General features: G+C 38.9%; 1 long non-coding RNA gene across 2 annotated transcripts; it reads right to left on the bottom strand.

The window, feature by feature from the left end:
• Positions 1-20090: 20090 nt before the first annotated feature.
• Positions 20091-21988, bottom strand: LOC120433113. Of its 2 annotated transcripts, none has more exons than XR_005608325.1 (5): positions 21950-21988; positions 21140-21249; positions 20890-20949; positions 20702-20792; positions 20091-20536 (listed from the first exon to the last, which is right to left on the bottom strand). It is a non-coding gene; the product is annotated as an uncharacterized LOC120433113 (long non-coding RNA). The 2 variants fall into 2 exon arrangements; XR_005608324.1 differs by having other exon boundaries at positions 20092-20536; positions 21945-21988.
• Between the last annotated feature and the right edge of the window lie 882 nt (positions 21989-22870).

Below are 22870 nucleotides of genomic sequence, written 5' to 3'. Positions count from 1 at the left end.
CTGTGATTTTTCATTCCAAGCAGGAAGTGTTAGCTGCTGCCTGCCTCTCTCCAGTCTGTCCTCTGATTGTCATCAGTTTGTAAGGTGTTTGTTGTGTGATTTAATCAACAAATTTGCCGTCTATAAATAGGGTTACAGGTGCTACAAACATGGTTATCAATATATTATCAATACATGGTATCAATATACATCTACAGCTACATTAAGCTGCTTAAACTGCTGTGATTCTCACAGATGACCTTTAGTGCATCCAATATCTGACCAGACAGAAGTAACAATAGACACTGACAAACTGCAACAGCCTGAATAGTGTTAAATCTAAGTGCTCCATGTATAGTTACACTGTTCAGTGGAACTAAAGTAAAATATAGACACTAAGGAGACCCTATAGCAAAGTTTCATTGTCATGTGTGCTGAGTGACTGCAGGGACGAGCACTGGCTATTTTGGGATATCACGTTGCACATTTGAAATGTGCTGCAACTTGTTTTATCTGCCTGAAGTGTGGATTCACTGACTGGGGCTCTCCACAGTGTGCCAGTATTATCAAAAGGAGCTGTGCATCCCGTTGTGAAGCAGGCTGTTGTAGATTACAGATTCTGTTTTGTGCAGGAGCCGCTATATAAAATTATCTGTCCTAAATGTGTTTGTCAACAGTGTGTCCTGTTTATTTCAGCTGTCTATACACAGCAATCAGCCAATGAAACGACTGATTGATCATCCTGTTAAAATCGTTGAGTCCTGGCATTGATGTATATGGTGCTTTGATTTCAAGCAAGCACACCTTTGTTTGCCACGGTATTCACCAACAGCTGCCCCTACTAGCATGATGATATGCAACCACACAATACAAAACTTGCTCAGGAACAGCTTGATGAAGAAAACAAATAGCCAAAGGCGTTTGTGGGGTTGGAGTCCAAACAACCACATCTCACAAACCCACAGAACCCAAAGGATCTCCTGTCGAAACCACAGGACACCTCCAAAAATCTCAGATCGATTTCCTTCTGGGTCAGAGCTGTGTGACAGCATGAAGACGACCTAACAAAATATCAACCAGGGGATTTTAATGGTGTCCAATGCACACACACTTGTGGCCATATCTACGTTGTACACAATGGTGGATGTTAGGTACCTTGGGTTATGCTGAATTCAAAGCACACTGCCATGCCAGCTTCCACCCAGCAGGATACATGAAAATATGTGGAATTTTTGGCAGGCCAGAATTTTTTAACCTTATCACAATTGGAACAGAAAATTATTGCACTGAGCCTTAAAAATATTACCACAGCATCGTGCAAAAATCTCAAACAACCTCTTCTTTATATTTTTCTGGGAAAATTGGGAAAGAGTAGGTGCAGTAATTTATTGAAACAACACGTGCAAGCGTACACGAATATACAGTATATAAGGCAAAAACAGAGCACAATACTGATCAACTTTATTCTTTAACACAGCCTCAAATATTCACATAAAAACTTTTGAAGATCTTCAGAAAGAGCAACATTTTTCTGACCACCAAAGTACAAGAAGGTCTGGACCTTCGGGGGCAGCACACAGCTGTTTTTGTGAGAGGATGGAGTACTCCGCTAATGCTACCAAGCTGGATTTGCAAACTGGATTTATAATTGTACTGGTTTCATGTATAAAAATGCATACAAATAAAATATATTTATTTCACTCACCAAGATTGGAGGATGAATTTCCTTGATGGTCTCTAGCTCATAGCTAGCCATATTATTTATCAGATAAATGCACAAAAACCAAAAGCACAGTTGGGAGGTCCAGTTCAGTGCCTTCAATTAGCAGAGGTGAAGCCTACCAGACAACCAGACTCCTAACTTTTTGCCTTTTCCAAAAATCCACCCACCACACAGTTGTTCCGAAGGCGGAAGCTGTCCATGGAGCCAAGAAACAGTTTTTATACCAGGCTGTAAATATGCTTTTTAATGCTGTTAAGTTAGCCATTTTATCATGGAAAACTGTTCATTTCCAACAATAAATCACGCAGCATAAAGATTGCACACAGTGTGCTCTCTGAACAATGGCAGAATGTCAGTTATCTGTATAACTGAGTACTGTTCACAGCCAATAAGCTCAAAGGCCATTTCCATGACTTTTTACTAAATGCTGCTTCCCCAGGCAATAGTATTGATCAGCAGAGCCGAGTCCGTGGGAGGACCAATAATCTTACCTTAATATGGGCAGATAATGGGCTTCGTGGCTGCCACTTCACGCTTATCTTTGTTTTATATTTGACTGTCGGGGACTGTAGAAGAAAATCATTTCAGTGAGATTCAGCAGGATCTTCATTTCCTGAATGAATACTTCACATTATGTTTGCTGCATCTCTGTCTCTCTCTTTAGATTTAAGAACAAAGAACTGTAATGGCTCAGGAGAGATTGCAATCATCACATGATTTAAAGACCATGGTCATTGTTTTTTGTTTTCACAGTGGCCTGTAGCACTGGTGCCTTAACTCGCTGGCCATGAACCCACATAGCCTGCATTAGTGTGTTACAGGGGTGATGGAAGCATAAGTCGCAGGTTTGTGGTCCAGTAGACCCTCAGGAACGGATTGTGGTTTGGGTTAAAGCATGCTACACAACAGAAGTCCTCACTGACATATTTTGAGTTGGGAGGGTCAGATCGCTCTCCATAATGTCACGATCCAGTGGGTCATGTGTCAAATGCCAAAGCACACCTTATGGGTAAATGAGCTGTGCCAGCGGCTTTGACTAACTGATGCCTCAGGGATGTAAAAATGGCAGTTTGCTGTCAGGCTGGGAAAATGACATCATTGTTGTCACAAGACAAACTGTTACACATTATAAAACATATAATAAATCAATATATTGTATTAACCTTTTTAAGAACATAAAACCAGTTGCGGTAATGTTTAACGTAGTAGAAAAACATGTGAGAACTTGGAAATTTGATCTTTTCTCTTTGTAATTCTTCTGATTGTTATTGCAAGTATTTGCCCATATTTACTAGAATTTATAAAAAGTCTCAAAACTGTAGAAAAGACAGAGAGCAAGATATGTAAGGGCAGGGAGCTGCAGAGTGCAAGACACTGATGACAGCATGCATTAGCATGATGCTAATGAACAGACTGAAGATGGAGATGTGGACTAAAGTCAGTTTATCAATATTTATCTTTGACCCTTGGAAATAACAGCAGGCTTTATAGACCAAGAGGCATCTTCATACAAATACACATTTATAGAAACAAAGAGTCTTCAGGTCTGCGGAGTGGAAAAGACGTATGCCTCCTGTCAGTGTTGGGAAGGTTACTTTTAAAATGTATTCCATTACAGAATACTGAATACATGGCCCAAAATGTATTCTGTAACGTATTCCGTTACGTTACTCAATGAGAGTAACGTATTCTGAATACTTTGGATTACTTAATATATTATCATGCTGTTTACAACTACGTGAATGTACTATTGCTGTGATTTATTACTGTTACTGAAGGTCCGCGGCTCCGAACAGTAGTAAAGGGACCTCGGGCTAATACAGTGGGTTCCGTGTCGGGCTGGTAGCCGAAAAATAGCTTTACTTTGTTGTCTGGGTCAACTTTGCTTGCCAGAGACAGAGAGAGGCGTTGAAAGGCCGCTCCAACGGAACTTATTTTTCCGGAGGAAAACACGAACACAGTGTACAATTGAGTCTTAATAGCTTACTTAATAGCTTACTAGCTTCGCCCACAGCTTACTTACTGTGGGGCGATCGTGGCTCAAGAGTTGGGAGTTCGCCTTATAATCGGAAGGTTGCCGGTTCGAGCCCCAGCTTGGACAGTCTCGGTTGTTGTGTCCTTGGGCAAGACACTTCACCCGTTGCCTACTGGTGGTGGTCAGAGGGCCCGGTGGCACCAGTGTTTGGCAGCCTCGCCTCTGTCAGTGCGCCCCAGGGTGGCTGTGACTGGATGATCTGATATCCTCGTGTTGGCGTTGTTCCCACATCATCATAATTAATGTTGTTCCAGGGTCCACATTACAAGTAACCAATCACCTTCTTGTGACGTCATACTTTTGCGACTTGAAAAATACCCGCCTTAAAAAACAAATGTTCTTGAAACCGCCTTTTGTCCGCCGATCCAACAATTTCAATTCCTCTCAAGATACTTTTCTTTAATAAACGGTAAGCATAATACATATGTTTTCCTTGAAATGGATAGCTGTTTGTTTGCTAGTGATAGGCTACTTGCGAACCAGTGTTCTCCAGACAGAGAATTGCGTGTCAATGTATTATGATTTATTATGAAAGTACAGGTGAATATAGCTCTCCGTCAATATATTATGATATATAATAAATGTACAGGTGAATATAGCTGTCATAACAATGTCAGGCAAAATTGCAGTAGCTTCCCTGATCATTTTACAAACATAAGTGAAGAGAATTTGAACTAAAAGGCCTAGACTAATGGTTGTGTGCTGAATCTATGAATCAAACTATCACCTGGAAACATAATTAACTGGTCCATAGCTGTGAAACTGGACATGAGTTCTTGATTCTATGGAGATTAACAGTAATCCAGAAATTTACAAATTTGTCCTGGGCCATCGTGTAAATGTTGTCCCTGGGCCATCGTGTTAAAGTTGTCCCTGGGACATCGTGTAAATGTTGTCCCTGGGACATCGTGTAAATGTTGTCCCTGGGACATCGTGTTAATGTTGCCAGAGACATACCATATGAAAGTTTAGCCTCTTTTAGCCCCTGTTTGTTTTATATTATAAGTCGCAAAAGTATGACGTCACAAGAAGGTGATTGGTCACTTGCAATGTTGAACCTGGAACAACATTTATTATGATGATGTGGGAACAACGCCAACACGAGGAAATCAGATCGTCCGGCTGTGGCTACTATGTAGCTTGCCATCACCAGTGTGTGAATGTGTGTGTGAATGGGTGGATGTCTGGATATGTAAAGCGCTTTGGGGTCCTTAGGGACTAGTAAAGTGCTATATAAATACAGGCCATTTACCATTTACTTACAAATGGGCTCGTCAGGCACTCTTCTTGGCTGCAGTGGTTATTATTATATTTACATGCTTCCAGCTCCCGTTTTTGCTCCGTGACAGCTCGGACTTTTCCTTTCCCTCCCTCCCTCGCTCACAGACACATAACGTGTATGGTAGTCCATTCTCCCTGCAGCACGGACTACACTGCCCATGAGGCTACATTCTTTAGGGCCATGCCTGTAGCATTCTGCCTTTAGCTTAGCACAACAACAACAACAAAAAAAGCGCTCTCTCACCCAGGAAACACGCAGAGAGAGCGCGTCACCCTGTAACCATGGCAACCGTAACGCTGCTGCCTGGAACAACAGAACATAGCTGTCAAACTAACCCAAATAATCCTGACCCGCGACAATATGAAACAGGAAAGTACCGCCGTGTAATCCATTTATTTCAACAAAGTAACTGTATTCTGAATACCACCTTTTTAAACGGTAACTGTAACGGAATACAGTTACTCATATTTTGTATTCTAAATACGTAACGGCGGTACATGTATTCCGTTACTCCCCAACACCGCCTCCTGTATGTTTCTCCCTCTCTTTGTCTGTTTGTAACCCCCACACCTTATCTCTCACCTCTCCCCTAATATGTCAGTCATCATAAAAAAGTTAATTGCTTTGGGATTTCCTTCCAAGGCAATCACAAAACCAGTCCTGTGTTCTGGGAATTGGTGGCTTTAGTCCTGACGTAGTTCCCAACATCATTTTCAGACACAACTGAGCGGAGCCTTTCCCCCAAAGGACTCCAGCAGTCATTACCTCTTTGCTCTTTTAAACTGGGGATCTCAGAAATAACAGAGCCAATGCTTTGGATTTAAATTGACCGTGTTTCCTTGTACTTAAAATAGAGCTAATTGGTTTTGCTAACAAACCTTCAGGTAAGTGTACGGCTCCTTTGCAAAACCACAGGCCTGGTATTAATCAATAACATAAGTTTGTTTAGACAGCTGCATGTGTGTGCGTGTGATTTGCAGTACAATGAGAGGACGGCCGCAGAGGAAGGTAGAATGAAGCTGATCCAATTGTTCTACACAGGTCGACTTCTCAATGAACTCCAGCCCTATGATGTCTCATACATACCATGTAAACTTCCCTATTTTGTTCATATATCTCATTGTTAAACAGCTGACATACAGGGGGATCTATGGTCTGTAACTCATGAATCATTTTCTTTATTCCCATGCCCCTTTTTTTAACTAAAGGTGGCAGGTATCTGTTCAGTTTCGGCAGTGATGTTCATCATAATTCCTAGAAAAGTTGGGAATACGTTCTCGGTCTGAAAAGTGACAAATATGCCTCAAATCTACATCCTTTGTAATGGCCAGCAGGAAGAAATCCTGTGTTTGCAATTGGAAGTCAGATAACCTTGTCTGTACCCAGTGTTGGGGAGTAATGGAGTACATGTACCGGCGTTACATATTTAAAATACCAAATATGAGTAACTGTATTCCGTTACAGTTACCGTTTAAAAAGGTGGTATTCAGAATACAGTTACTTTGTTGAAATAAATGGATTACACGGCGGTCTTTTCCTGTTTCATATGTTAGGCTGTGCTCTCTCTATTTTTGGGTTTCCACGCCGGTGGAAACCCAAACAAAACACACATTAAGAGCGAGGGAGGGAGAAAAAGGAAAAGTACGAGTTGTCACCGAGCAGAAACGGGAGCTGGAGGCATGTAAATATAATAATAACCACTGCAGCCAAGAAGAGTGCCTGACGAGCCCACAGTAAGTAAGCTGTTAAGACTCGACTGCACACTGTTCGTGTTTTCCTCCCAAACAATAAGTTCTGTTGGAGCAGCCTTTCAACGCCTCTCTCTGTCTCTCGCTAGCAAAGTTGACCCAGACAACAAAGTAAAGCTAGTTTTCGGCTATGAGCCCGACACGGAACCCAACGTATTAGCCAGAGGTCCCTTTACTACGGTTCGGAGCCGCGGACCTGTTTTATATACGCACGGAATAGTTTTCTATATGAGATCGCTGCAAAAAGTGCAGCCTTACCTAATGTCCACCTACTGTTACTCATTTATATTAAGATTTAAAAAGTCTAGTTGGCATTGGTGTGGTGAGTAACCTTCAGTAATAGTCATAAATCACACAGCAATAGTACATTCATGTAGTTGTAAAAAGCATGATAACATATGAAGTAATCCAAAGTATTCAGATTACGTTACTCTCATTGAGTAACGTAACAGAATACGTTACAAAATACATTTTAGGGCATGTAATCTGTAATCTACGGTGGCCCTGAAGTGCAAACCACAAAAACAAATCACAAAACGCACAACAAATTGAAAAGCGCAAAAACAAATTGAAAAGCGCAAAAACAAATTCACTTAACGCAAAAAACAAATTGAAAAGCGCAAAACAAATTGAAAAGCGCAAAAACAAATTCACTAACGCAAAAAACAAATTCACTTAACGCAAAAACAAATTGAAAAGCGCAAAAACAAATTCACTTAACGCAAAAACAAATTCACTTAACGCAAAAACAAATTTGAAAAGCGCAAAACAAAAACCAAACCGGAAGAGGTAGGTACCAATGCTGCAACAACAGGCATCACTGATTGGATGATGGATCCGTAGCCTTTTGAACCGGAAGTTGTTCTGCCGAACGTGGTTATGAGAAAAAGAGCAGTCAACGGCTGTATCCCAATTCAGGGTCTGCAGCCTTTAAGTACGCAGCCTCAACGATCCTCAAGGGCCGCGTACTCAAAGACCGCTAAGGCCGGAAGTGCGAGGCTTGTGAAATGGGACGGTCTAGCCTCCGTCGCGCTGCCCAGGTTGCCTAGCAACCATAACACCAACCGCTGGAAACGTTTCATACAGCTTTGACGGAAATGAAGGAGAACATATTTTGTTCGTGTGTTTGTTTCTACGCGAGCTTTGTGTGATTTAATACGTATCTGAGGCTGAGACCACAGGACTGTAAAATATGATTGCTGGCCTTCATATCTGTACTGAACAGTCATTTAAGATTAGCTAGTAAATAACAATTAGCTAATGTTGTTCATGAGACTAAAGTCAGTGTAAATATGATATGGCCAATATTATAGTTATTATATTAATCATAAGTTATTACAGCAGTGAGTTTGAACTCTCAAATCAAATCACTTCTATTGTCACATCACATGTGCAGGTACACTGGTACAGCACATGTGAGTGAAATTCATGTGAGTGAACTCTGTGTCAAATACTGAGCTTCAGTAAAGATTCAAGTTGCAGTTATTTATATGTCCTATCACCTTAAATCTTCACTCAAAGACACTCAAGTATCTTTGACAGTGTATATGTAGATGTATTATATATAAGAGACAAATATTGTCCGTGTAATATGTTGGCATTACTAAATTTGGCTCAATGCTTACATATATGTGTAAATAGAAAATGTACGAGCTGTGATAACTGTGTCTGATAGAATGAAGAGTAGACTGATACATTAAATATCCCTTTATTGGGTGAGAAAATCAGACCATGTCATAACTGCTTTAAGTCATACAGAATAGATATCAGAGCCTTAAACAGGCTGACTTCTGCTAAATGGGTCAAACTGGGCAGAAAGTATACAAACACATAACATCCTTATAGAATATGATGTAACACTATAGATCAACTTACCTCAGAATATATAAAGCATATAAACAATTACAGCAATATGATGCAACAAACACAGCAGTGCTACTAATCCAAAATACTCAAAGCTTCATAGAACTGAAACAAACATTTATTTTTAGCTCCATTCTGCTGCTGATACATACTTTAGGTTTCTGAATATTAAACTTGTTGCTGCCTTTCATAGTGTGTAACTTGAAGGCCCTGAGTACTTTCTCCCACACTGAAAACACTGGAATGATCAAATTATCTGAACATTACCTAATAATGATTCAGGACAGATAATTAGTTATTTTAAATGTTTCTAGCAGTCCTTCACAAACAGGAACAGTATGTCTATTCTCCACATCTGTCAGCTGCTGCTGGCTCTTCCTCCTCCTCTTCCTCACACACTGCTGAGTTTGTCCTGGTGGATCATCAGGGGTGCAAAGCCTCACAGATGATGTGCAGCAGTGGGTCCCTCAGTCTGTCCTCACTCTGGACACTTGCAGTTGTCACACATGGAAATCAAATGTGTGATAAGCTGCAGGATTCAAACACAAGTGTAACTTATAAATACATGTTCATACTTTTATTCCACAATCAGAGAGAAAGAAACAGAGAGAGAGTGCAGGACAGACAGACAGGTGACAGTCTCAGGTGTATACACTAGAGATGGCACGATACCACTTTTTTATGTCCGATACCGATACCGATATCATAAATTTGGATATCTGCCGATACCGATATGAATCCGATATAGTGTGTTTTTAATCAATAAAACTGTTTTTTAATATCTTGCTGCATTTTGTATAAGTTCATACTCAAGTTTAAATAAACAACAACACTAAAGCTATTCTGTTATACCTGTATGTAAAAAAATACACTGCACCCAAAATATTTCATAGTTCAGGAACACTGATCAATCTAATAAACTTAATCCTCCCTATTCTGGTATTTTAAAGAGTACTTAGCAGAAATATTAAGCAACCTAACTAATAGGGTTGCAAACTCCCAGCAAAAAAAAGGGGAACCACCCCCACCCTCCACCTCATGATGCTTAATCGATGTAATCAACTTTAATTTGATGCAGGGTGAAAAAAAAAATGCACAGAAATAAATTATTTTTCAAGAATAATTAAATAGATTCAACATCTTTCTTCAACAGAATTGCAGAATTCACAGATGGTACCTTCTCAAAGAAAAAAAGTACTATAGCTTACTAGGGTATATTAGACTTAACAGTTACTATATACAGTAATGGACTTCTATACATTTTAAATCAGATTAAAACTTTGGGTGTAAGATTCAGATAATTATTTATTAAAAGCTAGACATTTTAAATGAGAATAAGAAAGAAAAGTATGTCTTTGTGCCCCCTTTTCCCTGTTCATGCCCTATCGGCCCCCTGGCTACACTTTGCTAGATCCGCCCCTGCACAGTTACCAGCCGTCAGCTACGTGAGAAAAGGATCCTGGTGTAGAAAGTAATATTAAATAAATTCTAACAACAGCTTATCAAGCTTAAACGTGCTGCTGTTGTTCAGCCGCTGGTTTCCTCTTTCTGGTGCAAAGTGGACCAAAAACAAAGAAGAGAGACGGACTCGCGACAGAAAAGCCGATCAGCTGATCGTTAAGCAGTTTCACGATTGAAGTAGCCGCAGGAAGGTGAGGGAGAGAGAGAGGCAGTCGCTCCATATATCGGCTGTTAAGCTTAACATGGGAACGCTTTACAAACATTCAGAGATGAACTTACACACTTGCTTTACTTCTCTCTGGGATAACTTCCTCGGAGATGAAATGCTGGTTTGGTAGCAGGCTACAAATACACACAGCCGCTCTATCACGTGAGCACACTGCTCCTACGTGCTACGGTTATGAGCCGAGTTACGCCGTGTCGCAAGTTTTGTGAGGTGTTTTTTTGATATTTAATGGATCGGATTACATTTTTTATTTCTCGCCGATATCCGATCCAGTAATTTAGGTCAGTATCGGACCGATACCGATACGTAATATCGGATCGGTCCATCTCTAGTATACACTGCTACAAAACAGCACAAGAGAAGGAGGATTTAGTGTTTGTGTTATTACGAGTGCTAAACAAGAAGAGTTCCCAGATGGTCCAGTGGACACATGTGTGACTCCTGTGATTAAAGCATCTTTCTTTCAGCTTAACGAGTGAACCGTCAGCTCGTTCAAACACACGTTAAAGTCCGTTTGGCTCGACACCACCGAACAGAGGCAGCAATATAACATAGCTAACATTAACAGTGCAGTGAATCCTGCTTGTGCCGTGATATTCAGGACTGCAAACCGAGCAGCATCACTGACTTTCACAGGGTTCGTACGCTTTTTTCAGGGTCAAATTCAAGCACTTTTTAAGCACTTTCAAGATCCGTTTTTAAGCTTTTCCAGTACCCCCCCGCCGCACTGCCCCGCCAAAAAAAAAGAAAAAAAAAAAGAGAATGCATGTTTCAATTTGCATCACCTCAGTAAGACCATGTGAAAAAACACCTTAGCTCCCCTTTTGTTAGGACATAGAAAAACGCACACACACAAAAATACTGCAAAAGGAACGGTCACCTTATATACTTAGTGTATAAACTCAAAATGCACATTTCACTTAAAAATTAAGATGTGCAAATGTGAACAAATCAACTTGTTAGAGATATTCTTCTCCTGTTGAAAAAAGAAAAACGAAAAATAAAGAAATAAGTCTAGATATTGATGCTTCTTTCCTGTGTGACAAAAAAAAAAATAGGAGACAGATGTTTGTTTGTTTTTTAAGTTATTTCCCAACAAAACTGTTTTATTGCTAACTACATTGCTGTCTGTATTATTCCTGAAGTCCTAAATGATCACCTTTAAAGTGTTTGTGCTAATAACATCAAGTCAGGCAGGCATGGAGAACAGCACTGACTGTTTAAGTAGTTTAATGTGTAGGTGGCGATAAACACATTTTGAATGAAAGCCGGGAACCTTGGTAGCACAGAAACAAGTGGCTATTCTTTGTGACCATATGGATCCCTCATATTACCATTATTTCACCCAAAGGCACCAAATTAATACGCAAAAAAAGCTGCAGCAATACACACAAATATAAACAGTACTTGGTAACAACTTTGCTTTTAGCCGTTAACCCTCTGGGGTCCAGGATATAATTGGCGTTTTACCTACTTTTGATTTGGCCTCTATATTTCACCATTAAAAACTGTTTATCTTGCCAATCTGTTATTATCTCATTTTGACATAATGTGTCAGCACAATTTATCTAAATTCAGACAAAATTTAAAATACAAGTAGAAAGTGATATTTTGACTGTAAAACCACAAGCATGTTTAAGGAATCATTTTCATAACTTGAAATGCAAATAGAAATTGGACATTTTTAAAAATATGAACAAGTTTTGCAAACAACAAAGTTATATAGTACTATTTACCTAAAAATGCAGCCAAGGCTCAGAAGTTTTTATATAACCATTCAAAACTATTTACAGAACAATCAGGTGTGCTGCATCAAATAAGGCACACAAATTATTTATGCAACTCCAAAAATAGTTTGTGTCCACTATAACACAGATGAGAACAGCACAGGGATAAACCTGCAGGTTTGACGGCAGGTGTGTCACTCAGCGTTTACACTGCAATCTGCCTTTGGTGGCTTTTTGCAGCAACTGTGACATTCACTAGTAGAACTGACACACAAAACAAAAACTACACACTAACTACACAAGACAACGCACTAACTTGAGACTCCAAACACGGCAAACGTCACAAATCTCTCACGTATCAAAACTCTCTCTCTGTCTTTCGCTCACTCGCTCTCTCTCTTTCGCGGTCACTCCTAAAACTTCCCCTCTTCCCAAACGACCAAATTGCACATGTTGCCATATCATTTTTGATTGGTCGACATGGTACATTTTTCCACCAATAGGAAGGAGTGTTTTTCTTTTCTTTTTTTCACTCACAAGCAAAGCGTCTTTGCTAGCGCTCTCCATAGAAAACGCCGTTTTACCGTTTCTTCCGGAGTAAACGCCACTGTTTTATTAAAACAAAAACACCGGTTTTACGTGGCCTATCAACACAGTTTAAACACTGGTATATAGCTTGAAGTCCGCACGTTCGACCCAAGTTGAAATGGAGACTCTGGGTCGACCCCAGAGGGTTAATCAGAAAGCCTTAAGTTGGCTAATTATGTATCGGGCTAATGTTTAAAGCTTTCACTTGAGTAAATTAACTCATATCACTGCTAAGTAATGTTAGCTAAGTTCACAGCATATTCCGTAATAGCGCTGCCATACTGCATCACACTCAGTGCATTTCAATCATTTCTCCAGCGAGTTTGATAGCTAGCAAAATAATAATCATAATTTTTAAAATTGCATGCGTAACGCATACGCGTGCTGGAAAATTATTTACTAGCACTCACCTATCATGCGACTGGAGAGCGCAAACTCCGCCACTGTCGTTTTCCATCATACACTCATTTAAACAGCAACCTACAGGTATGTTAGCGCACTCATCCCCGACTGGCCGAGGGAGGGGGGGACACACGTTGAAACAGACGCAAGGAAGCCCAGGCAGGAAATTTTGCTTTTACATTTTGCGACTCATTTTATTTCTCTATCTGATAAGAAAACTATTTAATCAGATAGTTATTTGTGGTGAATGAAATACAGTTACATTTTCAAGCACTTTCAAGCACCACATCTGAAATTCAAGCATTTTCCCAACCTTGAAAAGACAACATTAAAATTCAAGCATTTTCAAGGATTTCAAGCACCCGTACGAACCCTGCTTTCAGCTTGTTGTGTTTGTAGATATATGACTGACTTTAATTATCCATAAAATCATCACATTCTCTGTAAGATTAAGGTCAACTATTGTATTATTATATTTTAAATGCTTTAAAACAAAGTAAACGCTGAAAGTACAAACATCGCTAATGGCAAATAACTTTGCCGACATGTGGCCAACAGTAATGTTTTAATGTTCCTCATCATTAAACATTTGCACATAAAAAGTGACATCATATTCAGTACTTACGTTTAACAGTTTACTCTTCGCCGCTACGCTTCTGCCGTCTGCAGCAAAATTATCCACAGTGACTGCCGCGCTATAAATTGTGGGATATGTTGGGCCACGAAGTCTACACCGCCACAGCCTTAAAATTCAGGGAAATGAAGGTCGAATTTGAGGGCCGCATTTGAGCAGCCTTTGAATTGGGACAGCCTTGGCGCGCCGCTGTGACGTGTCGGCCTTAAAATGCAGCCTTTAAGGCTGCAGACCCTGACTTGGGATACAGCCAACATGTTTTGTCCAAGTTGTGGAAAAAAGTTGGTAGAGCAGTCACCAAACTTCCGAACAGAACAACTTCCGGTTCAAAAGGCTACGGATCCATCATCCAATCAGTGATGCCTGTTGTTGCAGCATTGGTACCTACCTCTTCCGGTTTGGTTTTTGTTTTGCGCTTTTCAATTTGTTTTGCGCTTTTCAATTTGTTTTTGCGTTAAGTGAATTTGTTTTTATGTTAAGTGAATTTGTTTTTGCGCTTTTCAATTTGTTTTTGCGTTAAGTGAATTTGTTTTTGCGCTTTTCAATTTGTTTTTGCGCTTTGCAATTTGTTTTTGCGCTTTTCAATTTGTTGTGCGTTTTGTGATTTGTTTTTGCGCTTTTCAATTTGTTTTTGCGTTAAGTGAATTTGTTTTTGCGCTTTTCAATTTGTTTTTGCGCTTTTCAATTTGTTTTTGCGTTAAGTGATTTGTTGTTGTGCTTTTCAATTTGTTGTGCGTTTTGTGATTTGTTTTTGCGCTTTTCAATTTGTTTTTGCGTTAAGTGAATTTGTTTTTGCACTTTTCAATTTGTTTTTGCGCTTTTCAATTTGTTTTTGCGCTTTTCAATTTGTTGTGCGTTTTGTGATTTGTTTTTGTGGTTTGCACTTCAGGGCCACCGTAGTAATCTGTAGTGGAATACATTTTAAAAGTAACCTTCCCAACACTGAGTGTAACTTCAGAAAATATAAGAAAATATGACAAATACTTGTCATTGTTGTGTCTGCACTAATCCCTCACTCAAGGCTTGAGGTTGAGCCAATGCTCCACCATCTTTTGGCTAAAGCGTCATCTGCAGCTCATATATGTCGCTGTTAATGCAAACAAAGTGGACCAGCAACACTTTAGTTCAGTTTTGTAGTTTTACATTTAGGCCTAAAGATGTACAAGAACACCAGGAGCCTGATCTCACAGAAGTAGGGAAAATAACCACAGCCTTTGAACACTACATTCTATGGTAATGGCAGGTAATGTGTTTAAATTAAATGCCAGCGTAGCCAAAAGCAACAGTCCATATCCACCGTGAAATCGATCTGTCTCAGTAGTCGAGCAGCTTGAACAGATGTTGTTGTCTATGAGTTGTGGTTACCTGCTTTGGCAGTGCGATATCTGCTTGGGCTGAGGCTCCGTGAGCCCTTTGCATACTGCTGCCTGTTTGATGGTATTCACTCTTTTTTTGCATATCACAGGATCACATCACTGACTTTAGCTGCTGTTGAAGAGCACAGTGACATTTTTACAAGAACAAACAGAGACAGTGAGGGAAGGCAAGAAATGCATAGCAGCATAAACCACATGACAGAAAGATCACATGCATTTTCTGTGAGCACAGCCATCATTCAGAGAGTGTTGTTATGGTATCGAGCCCTGGGATTTTAATTCTCACAATCCTTTTTTCATAGGTCTTTTTTTTTTTACCTCTTTATGACTCGAAGGCTGAGTTTGGAGAGTTGAAATCCCGCCGCAGTTTTTAAGATGTATGGCATTAAATGTGCGTATGAAGTGCTGGAAAGTCTCCTCCAGCCCGAGGCCAGGGCCTGCAGGGCTAACTGATTTTATAAACAGCTCTTTGATGAGCTGGTGAATATTAAAGATTTGAGGTATGTCGGCAAAGTATTGTCAGGGGAACAGTGAAGCTCAAAGGGCTGAGAACGTGCTCCTGAACAATACCAGCTCTTATCTATCTGCCATAGATACATAGATGGTTGTATTTCCCATTTCCAAAAGCACAAACACAGGAAAAGAAAATAAGTATTATGTTACAATTAGCTGTAGGGAAAATGTAACAAACCAAAAACAATAACAAATGTAGAAACACATCAGTTTTTATATATGCATATGAATATGCAGAAGATTTTTGGTAAAAAAAAAAAAAAAAAACTGTACAAAACAGCAAATGTGGAGAGCGTTCATTTAAAAAAAAAAAAAAACTGAATTTGCCGAAAAGGTAAACTTAAAACAAAATTAAACATGTGACAGCTTTGTATTAGCTTTTAGTGTTTATCTGAAAAAAGACTGGCAGGAGGAACAGGAAGTCTTGTGTTGAATATCCATTAGCTGCCAATCATCAAATTTTCCAAAAAATGTATAAATCGGGGTCTGTAAAATGTATATGAACAACCGACATAGCTTTGGACACAGTGTGAAATGTGCAGAGTATGCAGCAGTACCTTAAACGAGGTGCACAACTCTGTGATTGCAGAAAGTCTGGTTATACACAAGTCTTTGCAAAAACAACTCATCTGCTTGTTTGTCTGCAACTTCAGAGAACAGCTGTGATGTTTCTGGTCTCAATCACTAGTTTCAAGACTAACTGAATACAATACGGTGTTGATTTTGAAAAATATGACCGTGTTTGCCCTGTTTGAGTCCAAAAGAAAGAATGTTTATGTATGTATATCCAGCGCATCGCCGGAGCACCACTTCCTGCCATAAAGGACATCTACAGGAAGCGGTGTCTGAAAAGGGCTGGGAAAATCATCAGAGACCCCAGTCACCCATCACATGGACTCTTCACCCTCCTGCCCTCTGGGAGGCGCTACAGGAGCCTCCGGACTAAGACCACCAGGTACCAGAACAGCTTCTTCCCCACAGCTGTCAGACTCCTGAACTCTGCCTCCTGACATCTGACCCACGTTAAACTCATGGACTGAACATACACACACCCACAACCACCTACACACACACACACAATGGACAACTGCACCATCAAACACACAATAATAACATGGACTGAACCACCACTCACAACCACTAGCACTTTATACAGCCTCTGTAGAAATGATCCACATATCTCACTTATCTTAACTGCACTACTGTATAGTTCTGTGTAAATAATCATTCTGTACATACAATAATTTTTAATCCTACAACTGTTTGTAACTTGCATAGTTCACATTTGTGTTTCTGTATAGTTTTTCATATTTATATCCTGTTCATAGCCTGTACATAGCTTGTACTCACTACAGCCTGTACATACTTATAGTTATAGAATATTCATAACATACTTCATACCGTGTACATTATAACATACCATAATAGACCCATTTCTGTAACATACTTACATATCTATATTATTGCTAATATATATTGTAATATATCTATATCACGGCTAAAGCACTTCTGGATGGATGCAAACTGCATTTCGTTGACATGTGCAATGACAATAAAGTTGAATTCTATTCTATTCTATTTAATATAAAGTCTATGGTTGCCCCAAGAGATGAAATCATCAGATTATTAGCCAATGAGTTCCCAGACTGGAAACACGGCTGAGAATAAACAAGATCAGATGATCAGACAGGACATAATCAAGCCCTTTGATTAGCTAAACCTTTGTGAAGACACACAAAAAGGTGATTATTATTATTATTAAGAAAGTGATTTCTTGCTTTCTTATCTTTGCCGAGATTTCTTCTTTGTCTTGATTCAAATTTGTCACCACAGCTGCTCGTGTTTTTCCCCCGGTCACATTCTGCTGTGTAAATGTGTTTTCAGATACCAGTGATTACTGTGAGGTTTTAGCACGGTGGGCAGAACTTGTGATTAACTGCTATGAACATTTAATGTCATTAGCAACATGTGAACAACATGAGAGGTATGTTGATGGACAAACGCACGAACATGCAGCCTTCAGAGTGCAGCAGCATAACTGAGAAATCAGCGCTTGCCACAGCCAAGTTACATTTATTTTTCATTCACAGGGATGCTGTAAAACATGATTGCTGGAATTACTTTTGCTGATGGAAGCCATTGAAAAATTAAAATTATGCACATCTCATTTTAGCTTTGCTAAAAAAATTTTAAAAAAAAAAGTTTTGCCAGAAAGAAAAAATATTTGGCCTTCAGGTGCACAGATTTAGTCCCAGAGCCACAAATAATTGTGTTTTGTATTCAATTCCTCCCTTCATGAGTTGTTTAAACCAGTCTGTCAGTCCTTTGAATTTGTTGAATCCACAATGAAGGTCCTAATTAACTGAATGAACAGGATACACAGAAGAACTCTGCATAAATGTCAATTTTGAAAACAGATTTAACAAACCAACAAAGCAGAGATGGTGGCATGAATCATAAGTTTGTCAACAGCAGGTTGTGTCCCATATGGCAGCTTTTGTGTTTTGCATTTAGTTTCAGCTTTTATTCACTCTTATGGGTCAAAATTGTCTTTGTTACATTTAGGCACCAATGCCTCGTTATTAGGGTTAGGAGAAGTGTGACGTTTACCCGTTAACAACATTAACTGTACATGATGAAAATTGACACTTACAGGCACCCACTGGATTTAAACGTTGGCGTGGACTTGGCTTTATTCGTTTATTTCAGGAGTCTATATTTACATTTTGGGTGCCACCATGTTGGTTTTTCTGAGCCGTGACTGAGAATATTTAGATGAAAGGGTAAATCACTAAGTTGACACTAGAAAGACTGGTAAGCAAGCTGCAACCATAGACTGCATGGCAGCAATGTAGACAGATACCTTCTAATTACTGGTAAGTAAAAGAACTAATGAAATGGTAGAATTTCAAGTGAAACTGAAACACAAAAATCATGGATGTTGTGTTCACACAGCAGGTAACTGAACATAGCTGAGAAGTCCACTTCACTGACTCATATTAAAGGATGTGAAGACTAGCAGGCAGCTGGCAGCTCTGTCATAGCATTTGTCAATCAAAGCAGCCTTGCCTGTAACTTTAAATGTGTGCAGTATCCAAATGTTCTAAAAAATGAAGCGTTATGAAGAGTGAGACTATCCATAGAGGAATAGAAGCTGTTCTGTAAGCATGGTCTAAGGAGCTTAGAAAGAAAAGCGTCTGGACTCCTTTAAGTTGGTTGAAGACGTTTCACCTCTCATCCGAGAAGCTTCTTCAGTTCTACACTGTAAAAAAAAAACTGTCAAATTTACGGTAAAATACCGGCAGCTGTGGTAGCCAGGAATATACCGTGAAAAAAATGTGGAATCTGTAAAAGACAATACGGTATACTGGTTTTGTAACCCTAAATTTTAAGGTAGACAACGTATTATTTTACCAAAATCATGATAGAAAAAAACAAATATATTTGTCAATTATACAGCAATTTAATGTAAAAATGCAACTTTCCATAGCTTTTACGGATATTTGCAGTAAAAAAAAGGTTATGATATAATAATATTTACAGTAATTTGTTGTTAATTTAACAGTAATAGGATAGACCCTATTATTGTAAATAACTGTAAAAATAACAGAAATATGTTAAACCTTATTAAAACCTTTGACAGTAAAAAACACAGTGAAATTGTATAACAAATTACAGCATTTTATTTTGACCAGATACATTTTACGGTAAATTCCTGGCTACCACAGCTGCCGGTATTTTACCGCTAAAAATACAGTACAATATGAGGAACATAAATGGTTTACCGTACATTTTACATTTGCAACCGCTAAATATAGAAAAACCTAAAGATGCTCATATATAGCCAAGGTAGTGAATATTACTGATAAACAATGAGAAAATTTGACATACTATTTGAAAACAGACTAAACATATCATTTTCTCTATTCCTACAAAACAGCATAGATCTTGAGAATACAGCATGTGTCCATATATATGGCTGGTAATCCATGGAGGAATGAATAAACATGAAACAAAATATTACCTGCCCCTGACCTATCAACAGTAATGAGTCACTGGGTCCTGCCTTGGTGAAGGAAAGGACTCAGTGGAGTTTCTAATGCGCATGGTGTCGAAGATACAAGCTCTGCAGGAGTACTTCAATGTCCATCAGGAGTTCACTTTGGACTGGCAGGATCCCTCTGCAGCAAAAATGGACAAAGTTTGATCAGTGCTTGAGCAAAATGCACAGAAATGAACAAAACGTGCTGCCAAAAACAGATCTAATGATAAATGATTTCTTAAGTGTAAAATATACAGTTCTTAAAGGATAGCTATTGTCAAAATGCAACCTGGGCTGTTTTTTTTTTTTTTACTGTAAACGAGACAAACATATATCTAAAAGCATAATTACGACAAACAAGCCGTTTTTGAGATTGACCGTGATTTTGTTTTGTGGTCAATAGCCAGTGAATGGGAATACTAGGGGCGGTGCATAAATTTGAGCGCATCAAAATCGATACAGTAAAAAAAAAAAAAAACAGCCCAGGTTGCGTTTTGGCAATAGTTATCCTTTAAATCTACTTATGTAAAAGTGATACATAGACAACGCAGCCCTAATCACAATCATAATTTGTTGGAAAACGTATTTAAGTTTTCTATTGATTTATCATAGAACTTGAAGTTAATGGCTGAATGCATGGTGATGAGACCTATCATTCAATCTACATTTTATAGCGTATGAAACTGCTCACCTGGACATGAACCTGAGCTCGGCTGATTAAGATTAGTGTCTCCTGTCCATCTTTCTTTAGCAAAACTTGAATAATACCACTGCTTACCTCTTATTGAATCTTTGGGTGCAGACTTAATTGAAGAGCCTCGTATAAACAGGCAGGGTGTGATGTTTAGGGAAAACCAAAGAATACAGGCGCCATCATTTCTGCCAGAAGACTCATGGGGTGCAACGAAGCTTTCATTGTGGACTGGCTAGATACCTTCTGCATTCAGAAAGAAAACAAGAAGGGCATACACCATAAACAATAATAACTGACAAAAATAATGAGACAAGAAATTAAAGTAACAAAATAAGTGCAAATCAAGTTTCCTGTGTTGCAGTGTAGCTGAATGTTTTTCAACAATTTGATTTACGGTAAAACACATACCAAATATTTCCAGCCAAGGTTTGTTTCAATCTTCAGCATGTTTTTCCTGCCATTGTCTTGAAACTGTTTCATCTGTCCCTCTCATTTGATGCTGTTTACAAAACAAAACAGCAATATTGTAAAGGGAAAAAGGAAAATGAATTTAATGGAAAAAAAAAAAGAAAAAAGATTATGACCTGAAATCTCACCATTTCCTGAGAGTCACAGGTCCTTTGAGTATCCTTATGGTTTCTGCTCAAATTCAGTGTCTGAAAAGGGCAGGAACAAAACAAACCTTTTAATCATAATAAAGACAAAATAAGATTTAGAGACAGACAACAAAGAAATGTGTAAAATATCTTCTTGAATCTGTTTACTCCCTCAAAGATATCATGACCTAGACATGGTGGCAAGCCTGGCATACAAACGTTGAAGTATTTCAGTGAATTGAACACTGACCTGAACTTCACTCCTTCGACGTCTGGTGTATTGTCAATCTGGAGGCGATCAACAGCAGAGTTGTAGTTCTCTTTGGTACGTTCTGGTCCACACAGATTTGGGTCAGCACCCTGAAATTCAGATTTCGTTATCAGGCAGTACCTGCAGAAGTACTTTGAAGAACTAAAGTTTTCAGTGAAGCCACCAATACAGTGAGAACCCAGATTATCACCAGCAATGCAAAACAAAGTTCCTTTGACTCTAGTTTCATCTGATGCAACAATCCCACTGTCCTCCAATTCTTTCAAGTCTGCCAGTAATTCAGAGAACACATTAGCATGACCAAACTCTTTAAAATCTTTCTCCTGCACAGTAAGACAAGAGACATGTGATCTGTGTCTGAGCGTACATGAAGTGGCAAGTTTGCCACTGATGCATATACAAATAATACCTTGTGTTTTGTCCTTGCAGAGCCTAAAGGGTTAACGACTTCAAAGGCATCCTGGTAGAGTACTAGCTTGAGACATGATGGGTTTTGACCAAAAAAAATCACGTAGCCCCTTGATGACTGAACTACCTTACCAAGGAAATTACAGGTTAACATAACTCCATGTATTTTGGTAATTCTTCCCTAGCGAATTAAGCACGCCAAACACAGAAACTAATCCAGAGCAATGCTTCCCTCGTGACACTAATGCTAACTCAACTCACAAATGCTAACTAAATTCACAACCTCACTCATAAAAAACGAACTGCTAAATTTATCTATAAACGCTGGGCTGGTGGATTTTTATAACAGAGATAACTTGAAGTTGCATGTACTCACCTCACCTCGAACTAATTGTAAGCTGCCAGGATGTCTACAAATTCAAGATGCTGTGGTCCAAGCAGCAATAAATGGCGCTAATATACGAGTTCAAAACTGTGTCCGTTAGCGAAGCCAACTTGAGTCTCCTGCATGAAAAAAAAGAGCGGTTGGCACACAGCTCAGCAGCGCGCCGCGCTATTGGTCATTTTCAGGTGACGTCATCCCGCAATGTAATGTCGCTCTTTGTTTCTTTAGGAGGAGATTCGAATTTGATCAGAAGTCACGTCTGCAGACCGCTGCAGCCACGTCTTGCCTTGCTTCCCCTTTTTTGGTGAAATGGTTCGCTCATACTGCACAATGTTGCTACCAGAATTTTTTTTTCTCTGCAATTCGAACGTAAAACGTCTGTACACAGTTTACCAGCAGTTTAGCTACCAATCAACAGCGATCACACAAACTCAAAATTTAAGGCGGACCCACTTAAGGTGGTCTGATAATATGGCGTGAAACACAACAACATAAAGTTGTTTTAAAATAATAATTAAAAAAGATTATTGAAATCAATTTTATTCACAACCATGAACTTTATTTTTAACATCTTCTTTTGCTGTTGATTTTTTTTATCAGAAGGTTAACAATGATATACTGCAGGCCTAACTTTTAATCTGTATATCAGTATCTGAATTTTAAAATAAAAAAAAATACTATCAATTTTATTGTCTTTCACTGCTGATATTTGCTTTTTTTTTTTTTAATGGTATTTACTGGTTGTATTATTACGGTGGACCCTATTTTTTAACATCTTGCTTCTGTAAAAATGAATGTTTTGTTTGCTTAAAAATCTACAGCTTTATACTGTGAATTCCAATGTGCACAACCCCAAAAGATGTAGTTTTACTCAAATAATACCGTAAAATCTAAGTTTTCAGACATTTTCAACATTA

Source organism: Oreochromis aureus, linkage group 15, assembly GCF_013358895.1.
Source record: "Oreochromis aureus strain Israel breed Guangdong linkage group 15, ZZ_aureus, whole genome shotgun sequence".
In the NCBI taxonomy this organism is placed as follows: Eukaryota; Metazoa; Chordata; class Actinopteri; order Cichliformes; family Cichlidae; genus Oreochromis; species Oreochromis aureus.
This window is presented reverse-complemented; position numbering and strand designations above follow the sequence as displayed.